The following is a 15,190-nucleotide window of genomic DNA, read 5'->3' as shown; positions in this document are numbered from 1 at the left end:
GCAGAAAGGTATTTGAATCCATATATGTAGAAATTGCTTCAACAAATCCCGAGATATTGAATTGAATCAATGTATGTTTCTTTCAATACTCCTTAAATAAGCTAAAGACTGTCCCAGAAGGTATGGACGCAACCAAAAACCGCTGCCATTTCGCAATGGGTCAGAATCTGTCAATTTTTATGACTGCGTCCTGTTGTTTACACTCTTCTATTTTTCATTAGTTTGTTTTGAAACGTGTGTACAAATGGTGCACAGAACGCGGACTGTCACTGAGAAAGATAGCTAAAATGGAAGGAGTAAGTGAAAAAGCCGTGCGAAATGCAATCAGGAAGTTCGGTGAGGATAACACCCTTGAGGATAAACCGAAAACGAGTTGAAAAAAAAGCTCCTGCTAACCCTCAGTTGGATAAACATATACTTAAGGCGTTCGAGCAAAAGAATGAGGTTTCAGTTCGGGATGTGGCCAAAAAAGTGGGCACTTCGAAGTCAAATGTTCTTCGTGCTAAAGAACGTTTGAATCTTCGAACCTATAAGAAGCAGAAACAACCAAAACGTATTCCGAAACAAGAAAGATCGATCAGGTCGAGGGTTCGAAAGCTGTGCAATACGATTCTTGCTGGAAATTTGAACTGCATAATCATGGACGACGAAACCTACGTGAAACTCGATTACAAATCCTTGCCGGGACCACAATATTATACAGTGCGAGAAAGGCAAGTGTTAAACCAGTCCGAGACACTGATTGAAGTCGAAAAATTTGGTAAGAAAGCTATGGTCTGGCAAACAATTAGTAGCTGCGGTAAGATTTCGAAACCCTTCATCACCACTGCTTCAATGAACAGCGAAATATACATCAAGGAATGTTTACAAAAACGACTTCTACCCATGATTCGAAGCCACGATGATCCTGTTTTTTCTTAGCCAGATCTTGCTTCTTGCCACTCAACGGTAGAATGGTATACTACCAAAAATGTCACTTTCGTCCCGAAAGACATGAATCCACCAAATTGCCCACAACTTCGACCAATTGAGGAATTTTGGGTATTAACGAAGGCACATCTAAGGAAACATGTCTCGGCAGCCGAAACCATTCAACAGCTCGAAAAAGATTGGAAAAAAGTGTCAAAACTGGTCGCCAAGAAGTCTGTACGAAATTTAATGAGGAACGTTTGCAAGAAGGTGCGCCAGCTAGTCTACAATGGCTAAGTAGCAAATGTTGAGAATAATATTCTGTTGTTGTAGTCTAATATTATCAGTATATCGAATAAAATTAGAATATCTAACACTTGTGAATTATTTACAGCGAAATTAAAGTGCATCCATACTTTCTGGGACAGTGCTCATTCACTAGTCGTCATCACTCAGTCGTTTCGAAACAGACATCTTCAAGATGATTCAATCAGCAAACCGATAATGTAATGTAACCGTAATATTGGAGATGGTAGACACTCTCAAAACCTCATTCCTGAGGATACGAGCATTTCCAAAAAGTAACAACAGAAACGATGTCAAAGTCAGGATCGACTTGCTCCGATTTGGATGAAATATTGAACATTCCTTGAGGGAGGAAAAACATTTGTTTTGTTCGGATGTATTTTTGTATGCATTTTCTTCAAACCGAAGAAGTTGTATGAAATCGATTGATCATTAAAAAATATATGCTGAAAAATAGTTGTATGATTTTTCAAGAAATAGTGAAGTTTGTCATACAAAAAATGAGTGCATAGTTTCATCCAGATCGGAGTATGTCAAGTCTGATGATTTGTTACCGATTTCTGGTATTGTTCATACATTTTCGCAAGATTCATATTTCCTTTTTCATCACACTTTTGTTTCAATCTGTTTTTTTTTGTTGGAATAAACATGAAATTTGAGGCAAGAAGTTTCGTTTTCTCAAGTTCGGAGATCGAATTGATTCAGCTTTGCTTTGAGATATTCGAATTACTCGAATGAACACTAGCTGAGCAATCATCATTGTTTATTTAGCTTAAAAACTTTCGAGGAATCTCAAAGATATTGAAAACCCCTTCGGTTTAGTTTCACTGTATCCATCTCTACTTAAAAGGTATACCTGAGTAATCGACAAGCACCACAAAATCAATGAATCAACTTTTTCATCCCATTAACTGTTCTCTACAAGCGATTATCTTATATAAACATACAGCACCCAGATCGTAATCTGACTGCAAAAAACTAGCCGGTCTCAAACAATGTACGGACAAACTGTGTCTATAAATAGCTATATGGTAAAAAATCATCCGTCTACTTACCACACAAGCTGTTACTGTTTCCCAAACGTTTTTAGCAAATGCTTCAATTTTGGGTGGAATTTTCGCAAACTACACCAAAAAAGCTGGCGCACGAGTTATTGCTGGATGTGTGCTCGTTGCTTGTTCGAGAAAACAACAACAAAAAAACAAAACACCCGGTTCCGAATACTCGATCGTTGCGATCGACGTCCTCCTCTTGAGCAAAAAACTTCAAAGCTTTCGAACTGGCGACTGGAGGGTGAACGCGATGCAATAACACAATTTTTGTGCCGCGCGGTTCACCTTCACTCCGATTCGGTATGAATTATTAAACGGCCGGCTATGGTGATTTTATTTACTTTTTTTTTTTGCTTTTTCAATTATTTATTGGTAGCTCTTTGCCGTCCACTAACAATGACAATCGAAGGCAAGTTGTCGAGAGAAACGGCCAGATGGGTACACGCACACAGATATGCTTGTACTGATAAATGATTTTGGAGAATGTGGCTTGGCGTTAATTCAGCAGATTATCCTTTCCTTTTATTGATCGGACTCGGTTGTTGAGTTTTCAGCGGCGAGATATCGTCCGTTGGTACCCTCAAACACTGGTTCCCGTGTCGCGTCTTCGCATAGACTATACGACAAAATTACGACACTTTTCTTCAGCAATGACAACAAGAATAACAATTACATACGCATCCGCGCGATATCATACGCACACACAAGCGAAGGAAACACTGGCAGAACAACTTGCAATTAATTCATCGAAGTGGCATATCTCTATCTCTGCACATTTTTACGACCTGTCCTTGAATGATCTACGGTTGTTTTAGGAAATGTGTTGACACAAGGCGGTAGTTTAGCATGGGTACCGCCTGGAATACCCCAGATTCAAAGTTTTCCTCTGGGGTTGCCGCGTGTGCAAGATCTACCGAATACTAGCCACTCTGTTGCTCGTCCACAAATCTACAGAACCGACAACTGTCGCCTAATCGCTCACTACCGCTAGCCTAGTCAGTTGACTAATGACTGAGACTTGTATGGTTGCCTAGCGCTTCGTTCTCTGTCGCTGTTTCCGAAAAATAAAACACAAGTCTATATCCTTACTCAGATATTCGGGATCAAGTTCAGCTTACAAGCAACCGGTCACTTGTACAAGCAAAACACTTATTACGCAGTAAACATTCGCTTACAACCGAAACCGCCCCGGATCGGTGTTCGTTTTGCAGAGAGTTGACGAAACCGAACGGAACACTAATTCCAACGCGTCTCTGCTTTGGGGGGTGGCGTTTAGTGTGCTACCGTTCACTGATCTCAAAAATAACACCCGGTTTTCATTTTTTCTCTCACACAATTTCCTCTGATCTCACTCTCACTTAAAAGTTCTTTTTTTTTTGCTTGCGGTCGAATGTGATGTGCGGGTACTGTCTGGTTCCCGAGTACACCTTAATTCTGTGAATATCGTTGATTTCGATACAATTTCTCTCTTTCACATGATGGGCGCTCGATATCGAAACACTTTATTCAACGTTAATACTGCTGACCGATCGGTTTTGTAGATGCTATTGGCGTTCTCACGACAACGTAAACAGCCAAATCCACTTCCTTCCTTTACTCAGGAAGGTAGTTTTCGAAGGAAATTGATTCTCCTAGAAAAAAATTTGAAAAAGAGAGAAATAATTGAGTATTAATATCAATTGAAGAAATATTAGCAAACTTGGCATGCAGGGTGACCTTGGAATAGAACTGAGTGTAGCGACACAGACATACCAACGGAAAAAGTTACTTTTATATCGATGTATGATGATTGACTAGAAACAACATGGCGAAAGTGGAAGTATCGCATATTGCAAAATCAATCACTAATTGACTTATTGTCTTTGTTGTCTTTCCCGCTCGCTGGATTTATGACAATCGCGAAGGTTTTTCCTGGGTTGTATAATGAGAACGACGCCCGGTTGACGTGCCTAGCCATTCCACTGAGGGCCGCATATCAGCGATGTATAACATTTGGTATTTGTGGATCGGTCGCAGTTTTAATGAACATATATTGATTTGATTTTTCCTATAGGACTTCAATTGCATAGCGGTAGAATCTAAATATAAACTGATTTATACTTGTTCAGATAGGGACCTATAAATAGGAATTAGACACAATATTTTTTATGACATGTGTGTTCAATTTAAAAAAGACCTGACGTATTCATTTTGCGATCCTTTTAAAGCTTAACAAATTTGACCAGAATTCTGCTCACTTAGGTGGGTTTTCCTCGGTTTCCCGGTCTTTCACAGCAGCCACCAGGGATACATTATATGACTGAATTACATGTTTTTAAAAGTGTTGTGAGATACATACTGAATGTGTATAGTGACGTGATATACCTATAGTAGAATTCAATGGTGAAAAAAATTTTTATTCGATCATAAATATTCTACTAAACACTCAGACCCTGTTAATTAGTGACAATGGCTACCAAGCCTAGTGAGTTAAATAGGTTTTTAAAGTTAAGAAAGAAAATCGTAGGAGTATCCAAAGATATTGCATTTTTGAAAAAATGCAAAAACTTTGGAATTATTTCAAAATGCCGTAGAATACGAGGTAGGAAATCTTTTTCTAATAATATCACGTGTAAAATACAGAAGGAAATTTTAAAAGTAAATTTAAAAAAGTTATATAGCTTCCAAAGCGTAAAAACCTTGGAATGTTACAACCTCCACTTAAAACTTGTAAAACAATACCCCCAAAGTTTTGAATTTTTTTTAATCAAAGTAAAACTCGCTGAGCATTGTGAATCTAAACGAAAACGAATTCTCCTTCATAAGAAATTCGAAAATTTGCTTGCCCAAAACGGTACAACCCAAACCCCAAAACTTTCGATACAGTTTCCAGAGAACTTCCTAGTCAATCGTTCATCTCAAAATTTCACAAACGAACAAACAAATCTTCTCAACTTGGGACTGAATTATGCTATTTCTTACAAAGTTAATCTCGAAGAAGTTATTATAGACGTTAAACTGGTCTAAATAACTGTAACCTTTCTTTTTCAAAAAAAAAAGACGCCAGAGCTATTATAGCTGAAGTCATTAAAAATACTCCATTAAGATATCAACAAACTAAAAATGAAAGAGAGCTAGTTAAACAATTGCGGGAAAAGCCAATTTTTCATGTAAAGGCTGACAAGGGAAACAAAGTTGTTATTATAAAAAAGATGGTTATGACAACCTAATAACCCAAGAAATTAATGACGGACCTTATAGGAAACAGCGATCCGACCCCCTTCAAGAAATTATTAAAAGAGTAGATAAAACTCTCCTTGAATGTAATCCTAACTTCGATATCAACCTCAGCCGCCTCAAAGTACCTAACTCTTCATTACCAAAAATCAAAGGATTACCTAAAGTCCATAAACCTGGGAATGAAATAAGGGAAATTATTTCTTCAGTAGGAGCCCCTACCCAAAAATTCTCCAAATGGCTAGTGGAAGAGTTAAAAAATATGCCGAAAAAGTGTTTTAGTAGGTCTATTCCCAATACACAAGAGTTCGCTACTCAACTTCTGAACTCAGGTGAAATCGAAGATGACGAAATAATGGTATCTTTCGATGTAACCGCCTTATTCCCAAGTGTCCCGGTGAAGGACTCAATCAATCTGTTGGAAGATTGGTTACTTCAACAAAAGAGTAGTAATTTATGGAAATGCAAAGTAAGGTCTTATCTTAACCTAACTCGACTTTGCATGAATGTAAATTATTTCACTTTTAGAGGTGAATTTTATAAACAATTACAAAGGGCCCCGATGGGTAATCAGCTCTCCCCGTTTTCATGCGAATTATTTATGGCAAGCCTTGAAGAACTTTTAAATAAACAGGGATTATTACCTATTCGCTGGTGGAGATACGTTGATGATATATTTTGCATCATCAAACGAAATGATTTATCAAATTTCTTAGAAATAATTTACATAAAAAAAATTAATTCACGCATGAGGAAGTGGAAGACAACAGCTTATCTTTCTCAGATATTCTCATTGTCAGGAGGGCAAAATCTTTATCTTTTGAAATATATAGGAAGCCAACCAACACGGACCGTGTCATGCCAAACACTTCCAATCATTCTCACCAACACAAAATGGCAGCATTCCATCATATGTTTCATAGAATGTTAACCTTACCTCTCAGAGAAGATGCGATAATAAAAGAGAAAAATTTTATTTTCGAAATTGGAAAGCTCAATGGATATCCGGAGCACTCAATCCAAACAATCCTTGATTAAAAAATGAGATCGTTGAAAAAACTATCATTCACAACTATGACCCCCTCATCAGAAAATTTGAAAAGAATATCGGTGGATTTCAACTCAAACATGGCATATCCACTTAAATCAAAATTAAAACCCTTTGGCTTGGATTTAGTATTCAGTAGTATTAACTACCAGTTGAAACCATTGCTAGGATCTACAAAAGATCCTACTGATAAATTGAAAAAATCGGAGGTATATAAAATTTTATGTTCTCATTGTGATAAATTATGTATTGGACAAACAAAGAGAACATTAGGTACCCGTTTCAAGGAACACATAGCAGAAAGGGGATTATCCCACCATTTCAAGTCAAAAGTAGCAGAGCATTCCTTTTCCGAAAACCACGAGTTCACTAATAATGACATTAAAATCTTATGACAAATTTCTAACCCATGGAAGTTAGATACAGTAGATGCCGGTTCGGATAGTAAATGGTAAAAGACCTTTATCACTACTTTCCGACATACCAGAGACTTGGGTGATTCGCATTGTTCAGATGCCTAAGCCCAACTCCTCTGGTAGAAGGTAAAAGTTAAGTTACTAGAAGATTTCTGCTTGCTTGAATGACCCTCTGTCACGCCTCACCTTTCCGTTCTATATATTCACATCCTTGCTCTCCCTTGAGTACTATCATTCTATAATTTTCATTGTCTGTTTCTGCAAAAAAAAATGATCTCTGGGAAAAAAGAAATATTGACTACTAAACTTAGTCGTTAAAAAAGAAAAAGAGTACAGCAGAAAGTTTAGAAATTTTCAAACATAATTCCACTTCCTTACTAAACAGAAACCAAGGAAATATGTCGTCCTGGCTTTTTAAGTTACTACCTATACACAGGGGACAAACAAACATAGAAAACACTTAACCTTTTCTACCCTAAACATTTTATACCTGTTGTTTAGAATCTATCTACCTGATACACTGACGATGAATACAAGTTGTATTCGAAATACGTATCTGTGATGTGACGTTTATTATACATGTTTGTAAAAGTGTTGTGAGATACATACTGAATGTGTATAGTTACGTGATATACCTATAGTAGAATGCAATGGTGAAAAAAAAATTTATTCGATCAATATAAAGATGTAACTAACACCCATAACGCAATGCCATTTTGTGTGCAAACATTTTGACATACGGTTCGCTGACACAAAATAATTTGTTTTGAAAATGGAATTGAAAACACAAAAAAGGCGTAAAAATGTTGAAATACGTCTATGTCGCATCATGACATAGCAAAATCACTCCAAGTTCCTCGGTTGACAGCGAGAAATGGTCTGAAATGCTTCCGAGATCGGTTGACTCTAGATCGGCTGATTAAGTGAAACCTGAACCTTCCCATCCGATATGTTGCTGAAAAAGTCAAATCGTCGAATTATTTCGTTCTAACGGTAAAAAAAGCTGCAGGATATAGATCGTTCAAGACACTTTTTGACCCCTAAACAGGAACGAGATGCAGAAGACCAGTTGAAAAGCGTGAACTGTACGACAAACTGTGAACAAAATTTGGCTTTTTAACTATACAAATGAAGAAACAAATGTTCAAATTCAAAGAAAGAAATTAAACATAGGTTCTTCTGCGAAATGAAAACTTTCTGGAAACTTTCTAAGGTTTTTAGGAAACCTCAGAATCCAATTTCTGCGCTCAAGAAAACTTCTTACTTTGGGAGACGGGTATAGCATAACGGGTAAGTCGATCCCTTTCACGCAACCTATCTGGGTTCGATTCCCAACCCCGCACATAGTGTCAGAAAGTCAGAGGTGAATGATCTGAAGGTTAAAACCTTTATAATCAGAACAAAAAAATACTCAAAAACTTACTCAACAGTTCGAGAGTGTCCATAATTTAAATTTGAACGAGTCCTATTTAAAATGATATATGATCATATTTCAACTATTGGTATTGTTATAATTTTGTTAAAATAATGTCGTTTTCGCATTAGAAAACTGCAACTGACCCAGGGTAGTTTTATCAAACAAACGCTTTTCGCGAAACTGTGTTAGGTTCGCACTTAGCAACGGGGGTTTGAGCAAACCTGATATAAAAACCGGGTTCGAAACTGACTCGATTTTCAGTTCAACAACGTTGAAACTAGGTTCGAAACTAGCTTCAAACAAACGGTTTGACAGCAGTTAGGGTGGAAACTGGGTTAGGTTTGGCATCAAGCGAAAACGACATAAGTTAATCATTAGGTAACTTGAAAACTTAAAAACATGAAGGTAATGATGTAATTTTCAATATTCTTATTGAAAACCTTTCCGATGTTGCCTTGAGACTCTTCCAACAAGTGTTTTTTATTAGATAAATGAAAAAAACGCTAAAGTAATTTATATCACTAGATGAAAACCCAGCAGCAATATCCAATTATCGACCAATTAGTTTAATTCTTCAATAAGTAAAATTTTTGAAAAATTTATATTAGTAAGAATGTTGTCTCAGATAAATGAGAATTCCATATTTTTAGCAGAACAGTTTGGATTTCGTCATGAACATTCAACAACTCATCAACCTGTTAGAGTAAACCACACGATAAAAGCAAATAAATCTTCTTCACTGGAGTTGTTCTTCTAGACATAGAAAAAGCATTCGACAGTGTTTGATATAAAGGTTTAATATCAAAAATGTCCAGTTTCCTATTTATTTGATCAAAATGATTAAAAAAAATTTTAACTGATTTTTCTCTCTAGGTTAGCCATCAGAGTTGTAAATCTGAATCGCGTACGAGCAGGTGTTCCTCAAAGTTCGAACGTAGCTAAAATATTGTATAATATTATCACTTCTGATCATCCAAATTCAGGTAATAATAATAATATTATCACTTCTGATCATCCAAATTCACCCATTAGTTGTCAGATATCTCTTTTCTGAGACGATATAAATCTGTTAGCCACAAGTGGAAATCGACGATTGATCTGTAGTCGCCTACAAAGAAACTTAAAAGTTTTCAGTAATTATTTGTCAAAATGGAAAATTGCACCAAATGCATCAAAAAACGCGATTAATTATCTTTCCTCATGGGTCCATAGAACAAACAAAAAAAAGACGTTAACCCAGTCTATCACAGGCTTAGGATGGTGAAATGGTAACACGTATGAACGGATTGCATGAGAACGCAGGTTCGAGTCCTGTCTCTGAGCGTATCTTTTTTTCCAAAAAGCATCTTTTCTGTGAGTTTCTCATTCATTTGGCTTCTCCAATATATGTTTCCACTCAGTCATTGCAAAAAATGAACTTAGTTACGGCGACTTACCGTCAAACCGACTATAAATTATAAATCATTAATTTTATATTTGCAGATTCCAACAAGTATGAAGTTACTCCATACATCTGATAAAAAGTCGGGGGGAGGTGTTCTTATTGCTGTTTTAGCAGAATTTGACGCCGAAATGATAACCACTAGGAAATTTTAAGAATTTGAACACGTATGGGTAAGAATTCATTTAGCAGGTGAAACACATATTTTTGTTTCAGTATATTTTCCTCCTAACAATGCCCAAAAAGCCACATATGAAAAGTTTCTGCATGTTGCTGATGAAATAATGACTAAGCTTCCATCGGAAGTTTAAGTTCATATATATGGAGACTTTAATCAGCGCAATATCGACTTTATTCCAGACGCTGAAAATGAGAGCATTTTACTACCTCTCGTTGGGGAGAATGAAACACTACATTACTTATTCAACAAAATATCCGGTTTAGGTCTTGATCAAATTAATCATGTAAAAAATCAGCAAAACTGTTATTTAGATTTTTTATTTACTAATATTCACGATGATTTTTGTGTAATAGAATCACCAACTCCATTGTGGAAAAATAAAGCTTTTCATACAGCAATCGAATTCTCAATATTTATACATCAGAATAATAGACCCGACGACTACGAGTATGAGAAGATTTTCGATTATCACTCAGCAAATTATGATAGTATTAGTCTTAAGCTACGAGAAATAGATTGGAAAGAACTCCTTAGAAGGAAATGTCGAAATTTCAGTCGATATTTTCTACGCACGGCTGTACGACATAATAAATGAACATGTCCCATTGAAGAAAATTAGACAACAAAATAATTTAAAGTATCCTGTTTGGTATGACGAGCATATTAGAAACCTAAGAAATCGAGAACAAAAAGCTCATAAAAAGTACAAAAGAGAAAATAATAGTGACAATTTATCGAATTACATACACATCTGTTACATACACTTAGTTGTTTAGCAATTGATACTGCATTCAAAGAGTATAACTCAAGAACTGAACAGGAAATAAAATCTTGCCCAAAAAAATTCTTTAATTATGTTAGAAACAAATTGAAATCAGAAAACTTTCCGTCAAGAATGTATCTACAGGAAAACATTGGCAATAACTCACAAGAAATTTGTAATCTTTTCGCTAAATTTTTTCAACAAATCTACACGAAGTTTTCTGAAGATGACCGCGATCGTGAATATTTTAATTTCTTTCCAGAGTTTACTGAAGATATTAATGTAAATCAAATCGAAGTGCTAGACATAATAGATGCCCTAAACAAATTGGATGTCTCTAAAAGTGCCGGACCTGATGGGATTCCACCCATATTTATGAAAAAATTAGCATTAGATCTTGCAACCCCTTTGTGCTGGCTTTTTAATAATTCGCTTCAGTCTGGAGTTTTTCCAGACACGTAGAAAAACTCTTTCCTTATACCAATTTTCAAAAATGAAAAAAAGCAGACATATGCAACTATCGCGGGATTGCTATTCTTTCTTGCATTCCGAAGCTCTTTGAAGCGATCGTTATAGACAAACTGTTTAGTCAAATAAAAAATAGAATTACTCACATGCAACATGGATTTTTCAAAGGACGTTCCACTACTACTAATTTGCTTGAATTCGTCCACTATACCCTGACCGCTATGGACAAGGGAAATTACATTGAAGCTTTTTATACAGATTTCAGCAAAGTCTTCGATCGTGTTGACATACCCATGCTTATGTTCAAATTACAGAAATTGGGAATCTTACCAGGTCTTCTTAATTGGTTGGAATTTTATCTAACAAATCGTCAACAAATTGTAAAATTTAAGGGTAAAAAGTCGAGCACCATTCACGTCAATTCCGGGGTCCCCCAGGGATCTCATTTAGGTCCTCTTTTATTTATCTTGTTTGTTAACGACATTTCCTTTCTTTAAAAAAAAAATAAAAATACTAATATACGCAGACGATATAAAACTATTTTTAGAAATAGAGAAAAGTGAGGATGCCAAGGTTTATCATGGAGAAATTCTTTCTTTTTATACATGGTGTAACAAAAGTCTTCTTCAACTACATGTGAAAAAATGCAGTAGAATAACATTCAGTAAAAAACGAAATACACCTGACTTGATACTTACTCTTGGAAGTCAAACAGTTAAAAAATGCGAAAGAATTAGGGACTTAGGAATAATACTAGATTCTAAAATGACTTTTGTTGACCATTATAATACAATCATAAACAGAGCCAATAACATGCTAGGATTCATAAAACGATTTTGTTACTGTTTTCACGACCCGTATACAATTAAAACATTATACATTGCCTATGTTCGGCCAGTACTAGAATACTGTAGCTTAGTTTGGTCACCTTACTTAATCACATGGGAAGATCGAATAGAATCAGTTCAAAAACAATTTTTGTTATTTGCACTTCGTAAATTAGGTTGGACAAGACTACCTCTTCCGTCATATAAAGCTCGCTGTATGCTGATAAGTATTCAAACATTAAAAGAACGCAGAGAATTTTCAATGGTCTCATTTGTAAATGACATTGTCTCGAATCGCATAGTTTCCAGTCAACTCCTGTCCAAACTAAATTTTTACATACCATCTCGGCCTTTAAGAAATCGAAATATTTTTATTACAAACCACCAGCGAACAAACTATGCACAAAATGGGCCAATAAATCAATTGATGGCTGTATACAACAAGCATTCAGAAGCAGTCGATTTCACTATGTCAAAAAACAAACTAAAGCAATATTTCAGTTCTATTCGGTAAGCCAATTATTATTATTTAACTCATAATAAATTATACATAATTTAGTGATCTATTTAGAATAGTTTACTAATTTAAGACGATTATTGTAATTATACTTATGGTCTACTTTTGATTGACGACAAATAAATAAATAAATAAATAAATAAACTTGTTTACTGTGTACTGGTATATATAAGAATTTCCATTTCATTTCTCATTGAGCGAAACAAATGTTTAGATCAACGTATGAATCACCAAAATGACTAAAGACTGTCCCAGAAAGTATGGACGCAATCAAAACCCGCTGCCATTTCGCAATGGTTCAGAATCTGTCAATTTTTATGGCTGCGTCCTGTTGTTTACACTCTTCTCTAACCACTTGTGCAATTGTTTATTCGTTTTCATTAGTTTGTTTCGAAATACGTGGACTTTCAGCAGAACAACGTCGAAAAATTGTGTACAAATGGTGCACAGAACGCGGACTGTCACTGAGAAAGATAGCAAAAATGGAAGGAGTAAGTGAAAATGCCGTGCGAAATGCAATCAGGAAGTACGGTGAGGATAACACCTTTGAGGATAAACCGAAAACGGGTCGAAAAAAAGGTCCTGCTAACTCTCAGTTGGATAAACGTATACTGAAGGCGTTCAAGCAAAAGTTGGAGGTTTCAGTTCGGGATGTGGCAAAAAAGTGGGCACTTCGAAGTCAAATGTTCTTCGTGCTAAAGAACGTTTGAATCTTCGAACCTATAAGAAGCAGAAACAACCAAAATGTAGTCCGAAACAAGAAGCATCGATCAGGCCGAGGGTTCGACAGCTGAACAATACGATTCTTGCTGGAAAATTGAACTGCATAATCATGGACGACGAAACCTACGTGAAACTCGAATACAAATCCTTGCCGGGACCACAATATGATACGTTGCGAGAAGGGCAAGTGTTAAACCAGACCGAGACATCCATTGAAGTAAAAATATTTGGTAAGAGAGCTATGGTCTGGCAAGCAATTTGTAGCTGCGGTAAGATTTCGAAACCCTTCATCACCACTGCTTCAATGAACAGCGAAATATACATCAAGGAATGTTTACAAAAACGACTTCTACCCATGATTCGAAGCCACAAGGATCCTGTTGTCTTCTGGCCAGATCTTGCTTCAACGGTTGAATGGTATACTACCAAAAATGTCACTTTCGTCCCAAAAGACATGAATCCACCAAATTGACCACAACTTCGACCAATTGAGGAATTTTGGTCATTAACGAAGGCACATCTTAGGAAACATGTCTCGGCAGCCGAAACCATTCAACTGTTCGAAAAAGATTGTAAAAAAGTGTCAAAACTGGTCGCCAAGAAGTCTGTACGAAATTGAATGAGGAACGTTCGCAAGAAGGTGCGCCAGCTAGTCTACAATGGCTAAGTAGCAAATGTTGAGAATAATATTCTGTTGTTGTATTCTAATATTATCAGTATATCGAATAAAATTTGAATATCTAACACTTGTGAATTATTTACAGCGAAATCAAAGTGCGTCCATACTTTCTGGGACAGTCTTTATATCGTCTTTCGTCAAAGGCCATCGGTGAAATCAACCGAAACCTGCCTCAAACTCTTTCTTCCATTTAAGTCTCAATTCTCATGTCTCATTTTTCCGTTATAATTTTTATGACACTTGACAGCCACAAAAGAATGATAAAAGTCATCATTGCTATAATTGGTCCCGAAGGGTTGCGGACAAACTTCTACCCATAAAATGTTTTTGCAAATGATCTAATCGAAAGTTCAAATAGAAAGCAATTTTTATCAAAAATAAGAACTGAAAAAGTGTGAGAGGTAAAAGAATACAATCTTTGTCATCGATGATAATTTTCCTCGACTCGAGGAAAATTTTCGGGAACTGATCCAGTGTTCTCACGATTCCATAAAACTCCCTAATTTTAAAGATTTCTTATCAGGAATCAATCAGTAACCTAAAATCAATGGAACAGCTCTGTTAATTAGGCCTAGAATCCTTCCAGTTCTGGATTCGATCATATGAGAACTGGCTTTCAGGGCGTTATGCTTTATGCTCGAAATCACTAATCCGGATCGTAAAAGATAATAATTACTGTTTGGTAAAAATGTTAAATAGAATCAAGTTTATATGGAAAGATTCTAGCAAGCCGCATTTATCAAAACATATAACATACACGGAAAGAAATTATAAATTGTACAGGTGACATAATTCTACAAATGATACAGTTCATAGCAACTTAACTTGTCAAATATTCGCAATATTCCATTCGTACAGAATTGTTCCCAGTGTAATTTGCACTCTGCTGCCAAGTTTAGTTTTATATGTATCAATTATTCAAGCAGATATGTGCTTCTGTGGCTCAGTCGATTAACTGAAGTGCATTGTAATCTAATGTTTCTCGGTTCAAGTCACGCTGTCTTTTGGTTTCAAGCCTTGTAATTTTTAAATCACACAATTTTACAAGTTTTGAATATAAATTTGTGTGAAATATGACGCTCAATTTATATGCATTTTATAAGATGAAAAATCACAAGAATTTTTCGAGCTGTGTAGGATTGAAAATAATGTGCAAAGTAAAACGATCAGTTTTTCACGGAGCCTATCTGAAATGATCCTGCCTCGATCAAAGTAGAGTTCATCACA

The 15,190-nt window shown here is 35.9% G+C and overlaps 1 protein-coding gene and 1 long non-coding RNA gene across 4 annotated transcripts in view; one reads left to right on the top strand and one right to left on the bottom strand.

The window, feature by feature from the left end:
- The window catches only part of LOC131433718 (protein FAM13A), a 97,897-nt gene that overhangs the window by 53,848 nt on the left and 28,859 nt on the right, over positions 1-15,190 (bottom strand). For both annotated transcript variants that reach the window (XM_058600278.1, XM_058600275.1), the window contains exon 2: positions 2,271-3,898. The gene's annotated coding sequence lies outside the window, so the exon portion shown is untranslated. The remainder of the gene's footprint in view (positions 1-2,270; positions 3,899-15,190) is intronic.
- LOC131433726 (uncharacterized) lies at positions 4,554-13,790 on the top strand. 2 transcript variants are annotated; one of them, XR_009230295.1, is made up of 4 exons: positions 4,554-4,848; positions 9,238-9,347; positions 9,847-9,978; positions 10,166-13,790. It is a non-coding gene; the product is annotated as an uncharacterized LOC131433726 (long non-coding RNA). The 2 variants fall into 2 exon arrangements; XR_009230294.1 differs by having other exon boundaries at positions 9,847-13,790.

This window comes from Malaya genurostris, chromosome 3 (genome assembly GCF_030247185.1).
Source record: "Malaya genurostris strain Urasoe2022 chromosome 3, Malgen_1.1, whole genome shotgun sequence".
Lineage (NCBI taxonomy): Eukaryota > Metazoa > Arthropoda > Insecta > Diptera > Culicidae > Malaya > Malaya genurostris.
Note: the sequence above shows the minus strand (reverse complement) of the source record. Positions and strands in the feature narration are given on the sequence as shown.